The sequence below is a fragment of the Eschrichtius robustus genome, chromosome 8 (assembly GCF_028021215.1).
Source record: "Eschrichtius robustus isolate mEscRob2 chromosome 8, mEscRob2.pri, whole genome shotgun sequence".
Lineage (NCBI taxonomy): Eukaryota > Metazoa > Chordata > Mammalia > Artiodactyla > Eschrichtiidae > Eschrichtius > Eschrichtius robustus.
Window position 1 is genome coordinate 72,142,621 of NC_090831.1, and position 20,404 is coordinate 72,163,024.

Below are 20,404 nucleotides of genomic sequence, written 5' to 3' on the forward strand. Positions count from 1 at the left end.
ATACCTTCCTATCCACCCAGAAATAGAGGAATTGGCCCCTTCACCTTGGCAATTTATAGAGGAATCCTACTCCCTTCTATATCTTGCCTACTTCCCCAAACAATCTTAGGCATCTTGAAATACAGGAACATATGCAAGAGAATCGTTTACATATGAATTAGAGAGCAACCACTTTTTAGAAACATCACTGGTAGAATATATTTGTAAGGAAATGCAAACATTTCAACAAATGAGCCTGGCTTGTACTGTTGAAGCATTTAGGTGAGAAAATTGCTCAGAACTATGATAACAGGTAGCACTTCCATCATGGTGATACTGACTTGGACTGAGATATTTCAAGAGCCATAAGCTTCAGCTCCTATATATTCTTTAACCTGAATCTTCCACAGTTGTGTGTACTTGTGATCTGAAAGAATCTATTACTTTTCTGTTCCTTTCAGGAAGTTTTTCTGTGTGTCTGTATCTATGTAGATGTAGACATCACATCTGGATAGGCAGAAGGTCATATGGAGTGGGGCAGAAGATCATAGCTATTACAATATACTTCCCTTGTGGAGCTGTAGTCTTGGAATACCTCACCTGGGGTTGGAAGCAAATACTCTGATCATATGTCACACTAGCATGTCCAGTGCATAACCAATGCCTGTGATCAGAGTTTTATGATCTCATTGATTAGCAATATAGAAAACCAATTTTCTGTTTCAGCCTGAATCCCAAATTGTCATGTTGAGTGTCACATCAAAATAGATTTTAGGCTACTTAAAATTTATATTCAGAACAACAGTTCTTCATCTTTTCCACAGTATTTCTCCTGGCACTTCCCCCAAAGCACATATCTATCTAAAAGGCAGCCCCAGCCAGGGTTGAGTGGGGTTGAGTGTTGAGTTGCTGGAAGAGAGGAAATTTCAGAGACATTCCCCATGAGAAGAAGTGATTCCTTTTTCTTTGTTGACCAGCAAGAGCTCCAGCTCTCACTGTTTGCTATGGTTTTGTCTGTTACGCTCATCATAGGACACATGACTGTGTTGGACCGTAAACACAATGTGTGTTGAATGTGTTGGAGAGGAAAAACTAAACGGAATAGGTAAGCCACTCTTCAGTGTGTGACCTTGCGCCACTCACTCAAATACAGGGACTCGGTTTCTTCATGTGCAAATGAGGTCTCCTCTTGGAGGTCCCTTCCAGCTGTAACTTTTCACATTCAAAAGTTGAATCTGTATATTCAATATGTATCGGGTTGGCCAAGAAGTTCGTTCGGGTTTTTCCGTAAGATGTCATGGAAAACGCAAACGAACTTCTTGGCCAACCCAATCTATTCTGAGGGGAATTCATTTTTCAGATATTATGTTAAGGACTAAGAATAATGGCCAAGGTTTTTTTTAAGCATAAATATCTAAAATTACCTCATTTCATACTTGGTCAAATCAGTCCACCGCCATATTCAACACGTGTGCACACACACTCACGCAAATAGACACATACTATAAACATCTATATCAGTAATAATCATGACTAGATTAATCTATTAATATTGAGGGGCCCCAATGTATAAGCAGTTTAATTAAAAATCTAAGAAAGAAATCAATACACAATAGTACAATTAGTATTCAACTTATATGCCTACAATTTTAAGGGAAAGCTAAAATTATCAGGCTTTTTTATGATTTATAAAGAGATAACCAATTAAAAATAAAAGCTGGATGTATGTGGTTGTGCTCATTTTATTAAAATTTGATGAGCTATAGACTTAGGACTTACATACGTTTCTGTTTATCTATTTCAATAAAAAGTTTAAACTTTATTTTTAATGCCGGAACTCAGGCTGCATCTTAATTACATCAATCAATAATAAGACTTCTGTTCAGAGGCCATTGAAAAATTAACTGTATCACAAAATCATATTACATAAAGAACTTGTGACACATATTTGAATAGATGTGAGAAGGCTATAGATAAGGCAATGGAGCAGTGAAATTACTTGCTTGCAACTGGTAGTTATGTTTCATATGCAAAATCGTGCTGAGAAATTTAGGGCCTCTCTATTGGAAACATGAACATAAAAAAGTTCCAAAGATTTCTACAAAAAATCCTCATGATACACCATATGCAAAGTCACTACCATACTTTAGCTTAACTAAAATGATGGTGTTTTGGTGCTAACTCAATCGAGAAAAAAATAAACATTAAATGCACTTTGGGCAGGGTCCTTGGCAAAATAAAGAGCCTCTCTGTTGGATAGCTTCTCTTTTTTAAAGGAGGCTTGGAGAAGGGGAAGAGAGCCATAAGTCATGTTTCAGGCACTGATTCTGGCCACAGAAGGGCCTTCTACCAGGAGTAAAAACTCCTGTTATTACCAACAGGGAGCACAGAAAGTGGAAAATTATGCCCACATACTTTGGAGCCAATCTGGGAGGGCTATCCAACTCGGAAGTTGCCATAAATATGCACTATTTAAAATTACAGATCTAGGATGCATTCAATGTGGGTCAAACATACCCATTTCTCAGGCTCCTTTGGTCAGGGGGATCCAGACCAGTTTGGGGACTTGAGGTCATCTCTGCAGCCATTAGGAGAGGTGCTATTGCCTCAGTCTGTGAAGGAGTCTTCAGCTCTTCGACCTCTCTGTATGTAAGTGTAGAGCAGTAGCTGCTTTGGGTTGTTGTGCGAATGGCAACAGACTGCCTGAGGTTAATTAGGCAATAAACCATGACTGAGCATGCATCAGCAGTGATTAATCACATCTCAAACTTGTGTGGGAAATAAGAGGTGAGACTGATGGGCTTGATGTCCTGAAAATGAGTTAATATCCTCTGAGACCTGAGGTCTGAAATGCCACCTCATGGCTGGTGAGATGTCCAGAGAGAGGCCCTTTGGTGGCTATCTCATTTCATAAATGCGTGTGTGGGAAGTATAACATGCATGCAATAGAATGAGTTTGCAAATGATGTCACAATGCAACAACTTTTATTATGCTTTCCCTGAACAGTAAGGAAGGGCAGGCATCTATTATTATGCACAATATATGGATGAGGGTAAGAGAAATTAAGTGACTCAACCAAACATCACAAGCCACAAAAAAAGGAAACTAATTGAAGAGACAATGAATTCGTACGGAGCAGAGGTTCACATAGGTAGCAAGATGGTCCTTCAAGTTAGAAGTTAGAGGACTTTCGATGCAGAGCCAAAGAACTGAAAGTTTATTTCTAAAGTAATGGAAATCTCTGAATGCAATTTGGTAAGGAGAATGACACAGTGTTTAATGTGGATTTGTCTTGTAGCAAAGAACAAGATCGGGAGAGAGAAATTACTACGTATATAATAAAAACTGGCAAGTAAATACTCTTCAAGCAGTTACAATATTCCAAACCCTCCACTATGGACTTTACATGTATTGCCTCCATGTAAGCTAAAAGAGAAGTGATATTAACACCATCATATGAAGACAAAAAATCATTGGCAATAGGCTTTGCAAGGTCACCTATAACTAAGTAGCAAAGCCTAGGTTTAAATCCACATCTACAGCTGTCCAGTGGTCATGCTCTAGTCTCCACGGTGTATTCCTACAAAAAGGAAGTGAAGTTGGCCTTGAGTAGCAATGACTTTAAGTCAAGACATCATCATCATCTGCCTGGACTACCGAAGGAACTTTCTACTACTATTTCTGTTTTTACCTGCAGTAGTAAGTATCTATTGCTACATAACAAATTACCCCAACTTTTAGCTGCTTAAAATCACAAATATTATCTCACACAGTTTCTGAGGGTCAGGAGTCTGGGAGTCACTAAGCTGGCTTGGTCTGACTTTGAGTTATCAGAATGCTGGCAGGGGCTATAATCATCTGAAGGCTTGAGTGAGGCTGAAGGATTTGCTGCAGACTTTGGCTTCTCACATGGCTGTTGGCAGGAGTTCCCAGCTTCTTGGCTAAAGGTCTTAGCTCCTCATGACATGGCAGCTGGCTTCCACCAGAGCAAACGACTAAAGAGGGTGGTGGGGGCCACACTGTCTTTCTTGACCTGGCCTTAGAAGTTAAGCACTGTCACTTCCATCATGTCCTATTCACTAGGAGTGAGTCACTAAATCCATCCACACTCAAGGGAGGGAGAATTAGGCTCCATTTCCTGAAGCAAGGAGTATCAAAGAATTTGTAGACATACTTTAAAACCACTACACTCCCCTCTTTGATAGAGTCTATATACTGCAGTCACAATCTCTTACTAACAAATCTGTTTACATCTCTCTTCTTATTAGCCTTTCAATGGTATCTCACTGATTTAAAGATAAAAACACAATGTCTTTGGTCCTACTTGATGTGGTCAGTGCTCCCCCCCACAAACCCCTCCAGTGTTGCCTCCTATTTTTTCCCAGCTCTCTGTCTTCTGGCCACATTCTCTTGCTTTCAGTTCCTCTAATATGCCAAATTCCTTTTGATTCAGGGCCTTTGCACATGCTGTTCCTGGAACCCAGAATGATCATCATCTTGCTTCACTTATTCATCATTCAGTTCTTGGTCCAAAGGATACTTCCTGAGGAGAACTTCTCTGACTCATTAGCCTTTATTAGCTACCCAGCTACAGTTCTTGTTATAGCCTGTACTTTTCATCTGTGGGGCTGATCACAGTTTATGACTGCTTATTCATCTGACTATTTTGTTACGGCTGTAAAAAGTCTGTCTGTTTTGTTCACCATTGAATCCTAGTGCTTGGTACAGGGCTTGGCTGGTATTAGTGCACAGTAAATATCTGTACTGAATAGGTTATTAGGAAAGGAAGATGAATTGATAGAACAGAGACTTCTGCTTTGAGACCCAAGTTAGAAGAGGTAAGCAAATACATCTTTATCTCTAAGCTTAAATAAAGACCAAAAGAAAAACATACCATAAATGTGCATAAAGTGGGATATACCAACGATGGAGACACCAGCAGGGGAAGCACAATTACAGGAAGACAAGGAAGGCACACATGTAATCAGGACTCTGCTGCTGCATCGAAGATCTGGTTAGGTCATTAAAGAGATACAGCCCTAATCTTAATCTTTGGCTCTGCACTAAACTGGTACAGCCTTGGTTCAGAAATGTTTGAATATATCTGCACTTCAAGGTGACTTTGCAGGTAGGAGAATCATTATTCTTAGAACTTTTATTCTGACGTTTTGCCCCATCTGCTTGCCACTCCATCACTCACAAACTGATCTGAAAATATGCACACGTGGTGGTGATCTCTGAGCTGTAAACCGTGGGCAAGAAGGGCGCCCAAAAAGCATCACTTCCCCAGTCTCATCCTCTTTGTTAACATGACACGGGTGAGATTCCTGGATTAGAACCATTCTAGGTTTTGGGGTGTCTTTTGCAATAGGAAGAGACATCTAGGTGAGAGTTGGAAAACGTCCACTGCTACTCATTGTGTTGTCAAACCCTTTGCACTCACGGGGACTAAGGGGCCTGCCTTTCAGAGAGTCCATTCACAGAGCATTGCAAGTGAGAAACACAAAAACAGCTTGCTGGGAAATGAGTTCAGTCCCAGCAGCACAGCTCTGAGCCTGGAAGGAGGACAAACAAAGCCACTGCTAAGAATAAAAGCAAGTTCAGTGTTTCTCTCGTTATGGTTTATCTTGCTCCAGCCTCTTAAAAGCTCTTCTATTGTGTCCAGGCCTGAAAGCGTCTAGTGATCTGACTGAGCCTCTCTAATTGGGTGCCTGCAGTTCATCTTATTTTTCATTAAAAAAATAAGCTCATCAGCACTGTAGCCTCAGGGGTCCACACGGAACATGTTTATAGAGAAGTTTTTGTGTTTATTAGCATTTCACAAAGCCCATTAGACAAAAGCCTCAGAAACTTGCCCAGCCTCAGCAAGCTTCCAAATGTGAACACTTGATGTCACAAGCCCTAAGTCATTGCTAGTGACAGGCACACAGGGCCCTGAGAAGGCTGTCCTTTCACTCAGCCCAGGTTACTTGAGTCAGGGGACCTTGAAGGGGACATCCCTCCAAAAAGTCACAGCCATTCATTTTGGGTTGAGGTTGCAGGAAAGACATTTCCTTCGAAGTAAAAAATTATGAAGCACCTACTAACCTACTATGTGTCCGGCATGCTGGGTGATGTGAATATGCTGGCATGTGGATGTTCTCTTAATACCGACAATAATTTATGAGGTAGATGAGAGTTTCTTGTCTTACAGAAAAAGTCACTGAGGTAAAGAAAGATTAATGACTTGCCCCAAGTCCTACAAATAAGAGGAGTCAAAATTCAAAAAGATGCAAAATCAGGTCTATCTAATCTCAGAGTCTCTCTTCCTCCTACCAGAATGTATAGTCTCTTAATATAAATTACGATTTGCATAACAGCCCCTTTGAGAGTCTCATCCCAAACTACGGTGAAGTAGTACAAGGAGGGCAAAGGGCCAGCAGACCAGGATTTGGGTTCAGTACCTGCTAGGCCACCTGCTGGGCCACCTTGCTGGGCCGTTTCTTCATCGGGATCAGGTGCCCTCCTGGAGGAAGACTGAGCACGAGTCATGCATCAAGCAACCAATATGTCAAGACCTAAGAAGAAATAATGTTCCACAAGGATAAGCACAGCAGAAAGAAAACCAAATTAATTTCCATTGCTGCCAGAGGGGGGGAAAAAGACATTTCAGCAGTTGATTCCAAATGCCAACTGTTATGAGACAGAACACAAGAGCAAGTGACTTCAAGTTAAACCTGACCAGTTGATTAATAGAAACCATCAAGTAATTGCCTACTAATAGCAGCTGCCTGGAAGGCACTGGAATGTTTGTAAGGAAGTCTCAATTCCACCCAGCCCAAGCATTTCCTAACACTGGAAATGAAAGAACAGGTTTTGTGACTATATTAAATATATGTAATGACCATTTTTAATTATTGCACTTAAGGGTGGTTGATTTACATATGCTTCTTAGTCTTTTCCTCCTCTCCTCCCACCAAGGTAGTAATAGCTGTTGAAGCAAGGAAAGAATGAAATGCAAATAAGCAACGATTGTACAACAGGGTCACGGTATGCTGCTTCTTAAGGCCAGCTGAAGCCATTTCACTGTCAGGAGAGAAACATTTTTACCAGTAAGGTATACAAAGAGACATAAATGGGAGCCTGATTAACCCAATGTTCACCAAAAATTTGGCTAGGTAGAAACCCATTCCTCAAATATTTCTTGCTAAGTTGAGGTTTGATTTTTTGCATTGTTTCTGCATAAATAAAATAAAAACATTTTTGAGTGAGCCATTACCATCAGTCATCTGCCTATAATTAAAATAATTGGTACAGAGTTACATATGTCAGGAGTCAAAATGAACTCTTCCTTCATATGCAATATGCTAGCTGTATGTTAGGAGACCATCTGCAAATATCCAACCTGAATCTCCTTCTGAGACATAAGATCCTGGAGGCAGTTAGTGCAGAGCAAAACAGCAAGGTGTGATTAGCATAGGTGTTCTTTTAAGGAGTCTAAATCCATTTAAGTTTGTTCCAAATGTGGGTTTGCCCTAGGAAAGACCCAGAACATATTTTTATTTTAAACTAAGTTGGCAAAGTATAGCCCAAGGCCAAATGCACCCCTCTTTCACCTATTTTTATAAATATAGTTTTATTGGAACACAATGACACATTTGTTTATGTATTATCTGTCTGCTTTCAAGCTACAAGGGCAGAGTTGAGTAGTACTGAGAGAGATCTGCAATGCTGAATGTATTTACTATCTAGTGCTTCATGGAAAAAGTTTGTCCGCTCCTGATCTAAACTATGCCCAATTCTCCTTTGAATTCTACCACATAAAACCAATCAAACCAACAATGCTTATTAAGATCCTGTATGGGCAAACTGGTATGTTCACCTCCTACTGAGTCATCCCAGGTAGACTCTTCCCTGGGAACAGCCTCTAACAGAGTAGAAATGATGGGGCTGGCTGCTTGCATAGCCCAGAGTTTCAGGGTCATGGCCAACACCACAATCTTTCAAGCAGCAATATGGACCCATGGTCCCTCTCCCACGGCTGTCTTCTCAGTGTTTTGGGCAATATATGACATATGAGGCCCAGATCACACTATAACACAGCTGACATTCTGCCTGGACAAGATAGACTTATAAGAAACTGATGCCCACAAGATTTAAATTTTGGAATTAGCCTTGACAACAACCTATTCTGACTTTCAAGTGTCTTAGGCTTGAAGAGAAACAAAACAAAACAAAACAAAAATCATTAATTTTTTTCAGCTTGGCAGGCATTCTTTGTTTACAGTTATATGAAGGCATTCCTACTTAAATTCTTTTGGTACTGCAGGTTATTAATATTTTATATACAAAATATATAAACAGCTATTTGTATGTAATATCAAGAGAATATACAAACATATTTAGTCTGTCAATAAATTTTCCAGAGCTGAGAGGGAAAGATGACAAAAAAACCCAGGTACTCTGAGATCATAGAGTGATCGCTGGGCATATTCGGTCCTAGTACACTGTACACATCAGCATTTAGAGCCCCAGAATGATTGCTTTTTGAATGATACCTTCATTACCAGGACATTGCTTACAACTAAGCAGGATATGCCCAAAGCTTCATGTAATATCTTGGCTTCTCTATAATATTTTGATTGCACATTCATAAGAAGATAAGGGCTCTTGTTCTTTCAGAAAAAAGAAACAGACATTTTAAACTTGGCAAGTTTCCTGGCAGTAAGTATTCTACAAGGGTTCATGACATTTCCATGAAGCTGTCTATAATGCATCACCTATCAACCTCTTTGACACTATCTACACCAAAACATCCCAGAGGCAGTCAGAGGTGAAGGCTCTGGAGTCTAATTAACCTGAAAGTGTCAAGTTTTCAAATTCTCTCCAGCCTGAAGATCCTAGGAAATTTCACATGTTCATTAATTCTACAAATATTTATCAAGTTTAAGGTAATGTTAAGGATACAAAAATGGATAAGAACAGGTCCTTGCCTCCAAGCACCTCAAAATCTATTTGTTTCATAAGAGAGGGCTAGTGTGAGCTGTAAGTGGGCTGAAAAATTCCTAACAAAAATTCAGAGCTTTTCTGTAGTGAAATCAGATCTAGCCGATTAGAAAATCATTTCTTAGGTGAAAAGGATTTTGCTAGATGGAAAGAGATTGTATGCTGTCTTGAAATGGCTATAGTTTGTTTTTAAACCCACCTTCTTGCGATACTCAAGTTTTAAAATTTCTCTCAATAAATTTCTTATTGACTTCAAGCAGTTCAGCCTATTTAATGCAAGAATTTAACACTACTTTTTAAAAGAATAGGAAGCTATTAATAGCCTTTGATAATCGTGAAAGATCAAAAATTTTAATAGTAATGTTGTGTCCGTTGTGTTATTTATAAAAAGGGGAAAGCAAAAATTCATAGCCCCTAAATGCAATTGGATCCTGGAACAGAAAAAGGTCATTGGCGAAATAACTAGGGAAATCTGAATGAAGTCTGTAATTTAATAGTATTGTACTAATGTTAATTTCTTAGTTTTGATAAATGTATCATAATTACGTAAAATGTTGACATTAGGGAAAACTGGATGACAGGGTATATGGGAACTCTATTCTATTTTTGCAACTCCTCGGTAAATCTGAAATTATTTTAAAACAAAACGACTAAAGAATAGTATCAAGTTATTGTTCAAAGCTATTTAGCTTTTCTCATATCTTAGTATAGTTGTGAGAGAACTCAAACAGGAGCACCCGAAATTGGCCAGATAGAGGCAATATCAGGACTTTTTTTTAAAGTAAGAGCATGGAAGTATAGGCTTCCAGTGGCTCTTTCAAATGTAAAATGTACCACTCTGCTGTGAGATTTAGAGACAAAACCCTCTAATTCTCTTTGAGAGTAGAACTAAAGGGATCTTTCAGTTTATTCCAGTGCTTCTCAGTTTATCCATCAATACATTCCTTATGGCCAGAGAGTTAATGTGCACTTCAGAGGGTATGGAGGTTTGCCAGAAATGACGCACCTACAGATAGAAACTATCTTCATCATCTCAGGTTTAACTTTAAAAATTCATTCAATACATTATGCTTTATATTACTTATTTATTTAACTGTTCTCTTGAAGTTCTTATAAAATTGATGACCAAACTAAAGAAACCAAAGCAAAAACCAAAGCTCTTATATGTTAAAAAAAAATTAGCTGATTGTATCTTGTTGATCTAAGGATATCATTTAATCTTGGACATATATAAAATTTGCTGAGGGGTGAGAGTGGGAAGAGGGATGTACTATAATTTGAGAAGCCTAGAGTTCCTGGCCTAATAGAGTTCATGCAATTTGCTCAAGGCCTCTACCACCTGAGTGAAGACCAACAACTCGTTGTGGGTGTGCACGTGGGTCTTGGCATGTGGAATGCCACACTCTCACTTTTCTAGCCACAGAATCCTTCAGTCAGGGAAGCTTTCATTCCAGATAGTTCGGGAGGAACTTTCCCTTTTTATGTTCCCTGCCCTTTTTGTTTGCCATCTGCCATCTTTTCCCCACATGGAAAAAGGGAGGACATTTTTCAGTATATCAAATTCAGTCAATTTAGCAATCCAGGGGACTGGCATGCATTTAAAGATGCTTTTCTTTCAGCTTGTTACACTGACAAGACCATTGTTATGCAGTCTGACACACTGAATGAAAATAGGTGCCCTCCGGAGTCCCAATTCTGTCAGGTCTATAGAGTACAAGGGGAAGCAAATTCAGTTGGATGACTTTAGGCAGTAAAGATTAGAGTGCAACTCTGATTTGAGAAAATCGGTCCCTAAATTCCATTTATAAAATTAAAGGCAGGTCAGTTTGAATTATTTAGATAATCCCCCAATTTATGGATTGGATTGGCTTAATCACTTGACCTGAGATATATTACTCAGATATCATTTCCGTAATTGCTCAGGAAGTTCAATGTTTGCTTGTTTTTCTCTTTAATTTCAGTTGATGACCAAAATTAGTATGGTAAGAACTGTTCTACCTAGTATTCTATCAATTAATTAGAACTGCAGTACAATGTACATGGGTATAAATTGTAATTAGCCTGATGAACTAAGAATCTTAAATATTAAATTGCATATCCATGTTCTAAAAATTGCAACAGGAAATATAACACCCTATGTTTCTGGTATATGGTTAACTTTTGTAACCAAAAAGTATGTTTTATTTTTCTTTTCTCATTAGGGAGAACAAAAAAACCCCCAAAAAACAAGTCAGCCTGTCTGGAAAAATCAAATCAGCCAACTCTACCCATTCCTGTGTAATTCTAGAAGTGACACCAAATCTGATCCTCAGATCAAACTTACAAGAAACTTTATACAGACACATTCAAGAGGGGCATGTTAATAAAAGTCATGAAAGAGGTATTGGTAATATGGCGCTGCAACATTTTAAAATTATTTATCTCCTATTTTGTCACAAGGTAAGAGTTGTTTCCTCTATTTTTCCACTGATGCCCTTCTGAATTCATTTTTAAACATCTTTTAAAAATTGGAAAATGTATTTGCCAAGTTTATAATTTACTCATTTTCATGGGTTATAAGTTTAAAGCATAATTGTCTTTTCTACATGATATTATTCTAATCTGAGCACATAGTTGAAAGGAAATTGCTAGATTTACCTATCCCCAATATTCATGGAATATTAATGCGTTGGATTTCTCCTCTGTGTTTCTCTTGAGTTCGTAGGAAAAGCAATGTGAATTTTAATCATATCACATCATATAGGAGGTATGAAAATTTTTCAACAATTTATGCTATTTGGTAGAGTTTATTCTTTTGCCTGGTATAATATCTAAAATTGCATTTTGAAGCATAAACTCAAAACAAAAATCTCTCACTTAGTTTTTAATAGTCATCCCACCAAAGACAACAGTGAACCTTCTGGGATCTGAAGATGGGAAAAAATATCCCCCAAAATGAAGCTAAGCCATAAGACATAAAACTTGATTTTGTAGTCCAGATACCCCTTCTCCCCTCTGCCACCCAAATATCCCTAATTGTATATATATTATATATATATATATATAGTTAACATATATATAACACACATATATATAACACATATTTATACAGAGTGGAGGGTTGCTCATGGGATTATGGTGTCTAAGAAGCCCCAGGATCTGCATTTGGCAATCTGGAGACCTAGGAGCTCCAATGAACTCAGGAGCACTGAAGGCAGAAGAAGTGGATGTCCCAGCTCAAAGACAGTCAAGCAGAGAGAATGAATTTTCCCTTACTCTGTTTTTTGTTCTATTCAGGCCTTCAACAGATTGGATGAGGCCCACCAACATTGGGGAGGGCAATCTGCTTCACTCAGTGAATATGTTTAAGAAAATATCTGTGCACCCCATGGCCCAGTCAAGTTGACATTTAAAATTAGCCAGCATACAAATTAAATCATTGTAGAATGTCAGAGAGCTTATAAGCTACCTAGATATTTAGCCTCAGAAGAGTTCTAATGAGAGACAACTTATGCATCAAACTGCAGCATCTGTAGTTTCTACTGTTTAGCAGACTTAACCTCCTCCCATCCTCTGATTCCTTGGAAATTACTTCCTCCATTCTATGTCTCTGATGAGATATCAGTTATGCTTTAGTAATGGTCAGTCCCAGTACTCCATTCCCCTGGACACACTGAATAGAAAGAGAAGCATATTTTGCAAGCAGGGCCAAGGAGAGTCCTGCCTGGGATTCATATAAAGCTGCAGAGAAGAATGCTGCTTTCTTTCTACTGGTTGTCAAACCAGGATGGTGTGAAGTTGTGGTTTCAAGTGGCCATCTTCTCTGGCCACATGGAGAAAACTGTAACAAAAAGTAAAGAGACCATCATGCAGAGAGAAGAGACAAACAGAAACATGACATGGAGGGGAAGACAGAGTGTTAAAGATTTGAAACTCTCGATACAGTTGGCCCTGAAGGCATCATTCCTGGACTTTCTGGTTAAGTGAGCTAACAATTTTTTGTTTTAAGTTCATTTGAATTGTGACCAAGAGAACCCTGGTTAATACAAACTATGGATTCCTCTGCAAAGTGTGATGAAAGATAAAATGCAAACTGTGATTAGGGGCAAACAAACTCAAGGGCACTGTTGAGACCCCTTATGAATTTAGATCTCCACCAACCTCTGAGAAATTGGCCAATGTCTGATTTCATAACTATACACTACACAAGGGCTGAAACTTCATGTTTAGTAAGCAAAACTGTTATGATAGATCTTTTGCTAATTAAAATAGTTATGCTAAAAAAAGAAGGGTTCCAAAAGGCATAGAATGGCATCTGGGTCTCAGGGATAGGTCATTGTCTCTTGCCTTTTGGGCCCCTTCCCCACATACCCTGCATCACAGCATGGCCTTCCACTATAGCACATGTTTCCCAATGTCCTAATGTAACATCAGTCACACAATACAGTGTCCTGCAACTGGTGGATTGGTTGGATTGTGTTGTCAGAAATTTAATACAACCAGAAAAGACATAGAAATCGTTGTATAATCTGGAGTAGGGGGCGGTGGGGGAGGGAGTCATTCTATTCTGTCATAGTATAAAAACTGAAAAATATTCTCAAGATAGATATTAAAAATAAAGGAAAATGAGGAGCCTCATTTCACGGAATGACCAACCTCTCATTTCAGATTTTGCCCTGTCTCATCCTTTTCAAGTTTATTCCATGTCTCTGCCCAGAAAGCCCCTGTGTAGCCAGACTAAGGAAGTCAAAGCTTTTCCATCTTCTACCAAATCCTAGTCAGTATAATATATTGACATAAAAAAAGAGACATCATTAAAAGTCAGATTTGGGCCAACATTTTTTTTTCATGACTCACATATTTTCTCAGATCCTCTGGATCCACAGAATAACCAAAACACTAATCTCTCAGCCATGTCTTTTGAACGGTACCAGCAAAATGAGCAATAATCATCCCACACTCTATCCATTCATTACAGCCAAACCCCCTGTACACAGATAGATGCCATGTTGAACAATGGTCTTATCCCAGCAGCTCTTCCATAGCATAGAGCTCTGGCATTCACTCCCTCCAGTGAGGTCCCTCAGCAAAACCCATATAGTCTAGCAGACTAGGACTTTGAAGGAATGCTTCTTTAAGGATTTACTACAAGTGATTTTAGGAGAGGTTCCTTCTAAAAACAGGAGGGTTTAGCTCCAAAAGAGCTCACCTTCCTTTTTGTAAACTTCACAATTTTCATGTGGAAATAATCCATACAGATTTAATGTTCTCAGCATTTATTCATGTTTGTGGACTTCCTTCCAACTCCCACACACATTTCCCACATCCTGCTTCTCTTGAAAAGTGGAATATTCTAGGTTTGCTCAGAGTGGAGCATAATGGAATAATTGTTTCACAGTTCCCATAAACTCTGCTTTCAAGTGGGTCCTCCAGACTCTGCCCTTCAACCACGTAGTATGTTGCAGTCTCCTGTGATCCAACTAGACTCAGATTCTTCCTCCCCTCCTCTCACATGGCCGGGTGCCTAGACCCTGACCCCTGCCATTTATGGCTCCTCTTTCTCTTTTCTTAGACTTTCCCATTGTTCGTTATGCTATGTGTCTTGATCATTTGCCAGCTCATCATGTGTGGTTGAACTCTAATCCTCTCCAGAGTTAAACTAATGAACGCGTTCTCTCTTTTACCACAGAAAATCAATTATTTTTGCCTTAACATCAAACACCTTAAATAGCTACTTCAGAAACCCAAAGGGATAAAGGTAGAAATCTAAGCCAAAAAACCCACCAAAACCACATTTCCCTGCACGAAAAAACCCAGAAACACTGTTACAAATAGCAATGCAAGGGTCAAAGGCTGACCCTCTCCTATTGAAACTTATCTTTCTCTCTGTTTTCCCATACATTTGAATCTAATTTGTTTTCCCTCAAAAGGTGGAAGAGCTTTTCACACTTAGTGGAATTTACTTCTAAAGTATTCACGTCAACATTACCAAATGTTGTTAAGTCCTGCTTCACAGTTTATATACGTGTATATATTGTATTTAATATATGCATATGATTCATAAGTGCTTAAGTAGGCCCCAGATAAATAAATACTCATTTATTCAACAAAATATGCTTTGAAAGCTCCTGATGCCAGAGGAAGGGACAGTGACAAAAGGCCAACAATTTGGGATGTTCTGTGGGAAATGGATTCTATGGTGCAAGAGGGGATATGTGTAAGATAGTTAGAAAGCTGGTATGGTATAGGTGTGGAGTGGCATGGGCTAGAGTGGGATTGGTAGTGGTGGTGGAGGACGAGAGGAGAGGGATTTGAGAGAGATTTAGGGTGTAAAATCAATAGTCTGTGTTGACAGACTGGATTTGGGGTTTGGGCAAGATATAATTTCCAAAGTGTGATGTATCAAGGAACTGCTAGGTTTCTGGATGTGTTAACTGGATGGTTAAAGTACTGTTCATGAAATTAGGAAACAGTGGGAGAGAACACTTAGGGGAAGTAGATTAGGAGTTTGGTTTCAGAGAGGTTGAGTTTGAGGTACACCTGGATTCATCCCAAAGGAGATATCAGATAGGTAGTTGGATATACACGTCTGGAAGTCAGACGAGTGGTCTGTGCTGGAAATACAAACTTGGAAGTTGTCAGTGTGTGGTTGTTAACACCATGAAAGTAGATATGGCCATCTGGCGTGAAGTTGTAGAATGATAAGAGTCCCTAGGAAAGTGCTTCCAGAAGGAGAAACTATCAAAAGAGACGAAGAAGCTAGGGCCATAGAACTAGAAGGCATTGAGGGAGACTGCAATAAAACAGATAATAAAACAGATGCTGTAAATATAAACGCAATGAAAATATGGCTAATGATACTACAAAGTCACATAAGAGCTTTTTGTACTTATGGACATGGACTTAAAAGCTGTTTCTGTGTGTGTGACATAAGTTTCAGAAAACTGGAAGGGATGGATCAAGAGTGGAGTGACTGAAGTAAGCACGTGCCAGGCAACTTCCAAGTGCTTTACAGGCATAATTGTATTTAAACCTCACAGTAACTCTTACAGATAAGGATACTAACGTTCAGAGAAGTGAGACAAGATGACCTGCCCAAACTCACACAGCTCTGTGAGGCAGCAGCGCCAGAGTTCAACACCCAAGGTTAAAGATATCTGATTGAGTTTTGTTGTTGATAATCTTTTTTTTAAATTAATGATGAAATACTCCTTCTAAAAGTGAAAGCGGAATAAATTTGCAAGTCACCTTTGAAATATTCAAAACAAAGAAATAAAACATGATAGTCTTTATTTTAAGGTGTTCCTTCTCATTTTATGAATACATGAACATATTTTTAAAACATGTTTATAAAAGCATCTGCACCCTGCCCCTTGCTCTCCCTATTTCCACTCTGCAGAGCAATCACTTTGAACACTTTCAGCTGTGTGGTTGCTCTTGGTTATGCTGCTGAATTTGTTTTCATATTTCTAAATGATATGCGGTGGATATAGCCCAATTACACATGCCCACTCTCCCCGCTCTTCCGAGCCAATACAATTATATCATTTCAGTTATAGAAAACCATGTTATATATTGGCATAACTTTGTAAATATTGTTCATTAAAGACAGATGTATCATGTTTATATTTTCTCTTGAGTTAATAACTGCTTCATTTTAACTTGCATGCTTTTTAATAATCCTATTCTTAACTTCCCACCCTAAGGCGACATCCTTAGTGTCACCATAAGCCAATCACAAGTTGTTTCAAAATGCTCAAGTTTGTCAGCTAAGCCCTTCCATTTCCCAGCATTTTCATGCCTAGTTATGTTTTTATTCTCCTCTGTTTACTTTCTGTCTCCCAGCTTTCCCTGGAGGTGTGCTCTTCTTGTAGGCTCTCACTCCATCCTCTTTCAAATGGAATCTATTATCAGAGGGTGGAAAGCAATCTGATACCTGTCCCAGGTCATTGACATTTTGAGCATTGGATCCCTCAACTGTGAAATGTAAGGACTTGTTCCCTGTAGAAGGCAGGTGAATAAAGGACAGAGGGATCCCATTGGCACCTTGAAATCAGTCTAAGAGGCCATCATGCGTCACTGTGGGTGTTGGAGTGTTGTCTCACCAGCCTCACAGCACTGGCATGTTGATTTAAGACAATAACCTTCCACAAGGACCCTCCCTCCACAAGGATCCTCCCTCCACAAGACTGGCGCCATAGTCATTCCTAGTATAGAAACATTCAAGTGAAGGCTGACTTCAAAACAATCTATAAACTCTATTAATCTTTCATTAAACCAAATCATTCCTTAAAGTGTAATTTACGTAAGTTGTTTTTCCTAGTTGTTAAAGCACATTACTAAATATTTTATAAGTGATTGCTGTCACTATGTCAGAAATATAACAACATCAGGGAATTTTACATTCATTCTTAGGAAAGTAATTATGCAGTAAGTTTTAGAGAAAAGTAAACTGGTTTACAGTCACTATTCATTTATTTTTGCAAGGACTATTGCTATTTTAGAAAAATCATGCAACTTTAACTATGTACCAGTGAAAACTAGATACTGTTACATATTTCAGTTGGATTGTTCAATCTAATTGCCTATCACTGTTAATTTGGATCTAAGCTGGACTTTATAAGGGGCCATATTATTTTGCTCTACAGACAGTGACAGTCTCTGGTTAAGGACGGCATGCGACGGTCCAGCCACCGCAGGGGGTCTTCCAGGTCCCCACGGAGAAGGGGTAAGGGACTGAATAGCACCGTGAGTATGGGGTCAGAAGGACCAAGACAACTGATGGTTGCAAGGCACTTTATTTAGAATTTACTGAATCTTATATAGACAGAAGAGGAACTCCTTATTAGACAATGAACCCATAGAATTTCTTATCATCTCAGTTCATTCACCACCATGGACGTCAACAAGTTTACAAAGACCATCCTTGAACATTATCTTCCCTTAACCAGGCACACACACAGCCCCCAGCCATAAGGAACAACCAGGACTCTCAGTTCCCTGAGGTCTCCTGGCTTGAGATAGCTTTGCTAATCTCTTTTACATTCCTCAGGCCTGGGACAAAGAGTGCACTCCAAGTCAAGGGTAAGGGCTTTGTTTTCTGTGAGAGACATACTGTCTCCTCCAGGAGTCACCTCCGGCTAAGACTGCATGCTTCCCACAACGGCACACAGACCACACTTTGCAGTAAGTGATAAAGCCTCTTTAAGTTGTGAGATCTCTGCTGGTCAAATTCCACCGACAGAAATTCCCTGGCCTACTCATGGGCTAGGTCAGTTGTACGCACGGTGAGGTCACAGCACTGGCAGCGCCAGAATTTGGTAGGAAAATTCTTGGGCCCCACTTCAGACCTCTTCAGTCGGAAATTCTGTGAGCAGTTCCTAAAGCCCTCGGGCCTGAAGCAGTAGTTCTCAGCGGTTAGTGTATCAGCATCACCTAGACACCCGTTGCTGGGATTGACCCTAATTAAGCGGTTCCCAGGCAATGCTGACGCCGCTGGTCAGGGGACTACACTTTTCGAACTGATGACCGAGGCAAGTGAAACACCATGTGAATGTCACCATATTACTAAATGGAAGGTGACTCTCTTTGTCCCACGATTTTGTTCGAGGGAACTTACCCGATTTCCTCTGGATGTATGCACATGTAGGGAAGAAAAGGGAGAGTCCATCCTTGAACACACACTTATGACACCTACTCTGTGGCAGGCAAAAGAAAGACAAGGACCACACCCTGGAGTTCACACCCCAGCAGGGGAAGAAAACAACAATAAGCAAACAAGAAAACAAAACATTTTGTTATGGGTATTTTACATGCTTTAAAGTGCTAAAAAGAATAAGTGCTGTGCTAATAAAGTGCCTAAGAGGGGAACCTGAGTAGCTGGGGGAAATCAAGAAGTGATTTTTCAGCTTGCAATCTGAAGGATGATGTATTAGCTTTCTATTGCTGCTGTAACAAATTACACAAACATAGTGTTTTATCTTACATAATGTTTTATCATACAGTTCGGTAGGATAGAATTTCGACACAGATCTCACTAGATAAAAATCAAAGCATCAGCAGGACTCTATTCTTTCCTGGAGACTCTAAGAGAGGATCTGTTTCCTCACCCTTTCCAGCCCCTACAGGCTGCTCTCATCCTTGGCTCATGGTTCCCTCCCTCTGTAGTTAACACCAGCAACACTGCATCTCTCTTCGTGCACCTTTCTTTAGAGCCACATTATCCTCTGACTCTCCTCTTTCTCCTCTCTTGTCCACTTTTAAGGACACTTCTGATTACACTGGGCCCACCTAGATAATCCAGGCTAATTAAGGTCGGCTGATTAGCAACTGTAATTCTATCTGCAACTTAATTACACCTTAGCATGCACACACACACAGGTTCTGGAGGTCAGGATACTGCCATTTTTAATGCCTGACATTCTGCTTACTACAGACGACATGAATTTAGCAGAGTTAAAAGAAGAGAAAGAACATTCTAAACATGTGTTGCTCTAAAAACAACATATGTGGGTGGAGACCCAGGGAATGACAGGAGCATGACATTTAAAAAGGTGAGCGAACTACACTGTGACCTGAGTAAGAAAGGGAAGGAGAATATGGTGAAAGAGGAGGATGGTGTTTAGGAGACAGGGTCTCCAGAAGACATGAATTTGCAAACAAATTAATTAAAATTATAATTTTGGCAGAGGAGATGAATGAAAACAAAAAATAAGCCACCAGAATATGCTGGAATCATATTAAAGCAAACATACCCCAAAACTTTTATCCACGTAATGAGCAGACGTATCCAAGTCTCAATTTCAAAGTGACTATTTCACTTTGTAATAATGATTTATCTATTGCTGGGAATGCTTAAAGTTAGACTCAGTTTTCCAAGATTTCTGCCAGAAATATCAATAGAAGAAAGGTCACTGTTCTTGAAAGCTACGTGATAGGTGAAGAAAGTAGGAGAAAGAAAAGTTTCCATGTTATCTTTCTTATCCAGGCAAACTAGTTTTTATCTATTTGATATGATAATAATTTTTAAAGGATAATTTATCATTGTGAGCAAACGTTACACGGAAATTGCAATGTAGAAATATTTCCCTTCTGGCATCTAAAATGTTCTGAGAGACACCCAAGAAGATCATTGGTACATAAGATAATTAGTCTATTTTGCCCTTGGGAAGACCCTAGAAGGGACTACTGTTCTGAGTCTAAATGCAGTTCTCTGTGCTAGAGCAGGGGCTCTTAGGCAGCCTGAAACTCCTGACATTACCTGCAAAGTTATCCACATAGGTCCATCTTTTTGAGGGAAGGAGATCGTGGCTTTAATCAAAGGATTCTCCGACTTTAAAAAGCATAAGATTTTTAGGGCAGTAAAACTGTGATGGTACAGTGGTAGACATGTAACATTAAACATTTGTCCAAACCCACAGAATGTACAACACCAAGAGTGAACTCTAATGTATGTTACAG

At 39.3% G+C, this 20,404-nt stretch overlaps 1 long non-coding RNA gene across 2 annotated transcripts in view; it reads right to left on the bottom strand.

Moving 5' to 3' along the window:
* LOC137768461 (uncharacterized) overlaps nucleotides 1-20,404 on the bottom strand; it is a 64,886-nt gene that overhangs the window by 32,275 nt on the left and 12,207 nt on the right. Inside the window, exon 4 of one of the 2 annotated variants that reach the window (XR_011074750.1) lies at nucleotides 6,437-6,537. The exons of the other annotated variant lie outside the window; for it this stretch is intronic. This is a non-coding gene — a long non-coding RNA (uncharacterized lncRNA). Of the gene's footprint in view, nucleotides 1-6,436; nucleotides 6,538-20,404 lie in introns of those variants that run through there. 2 annotated transcript variants of the gene reach the window in all.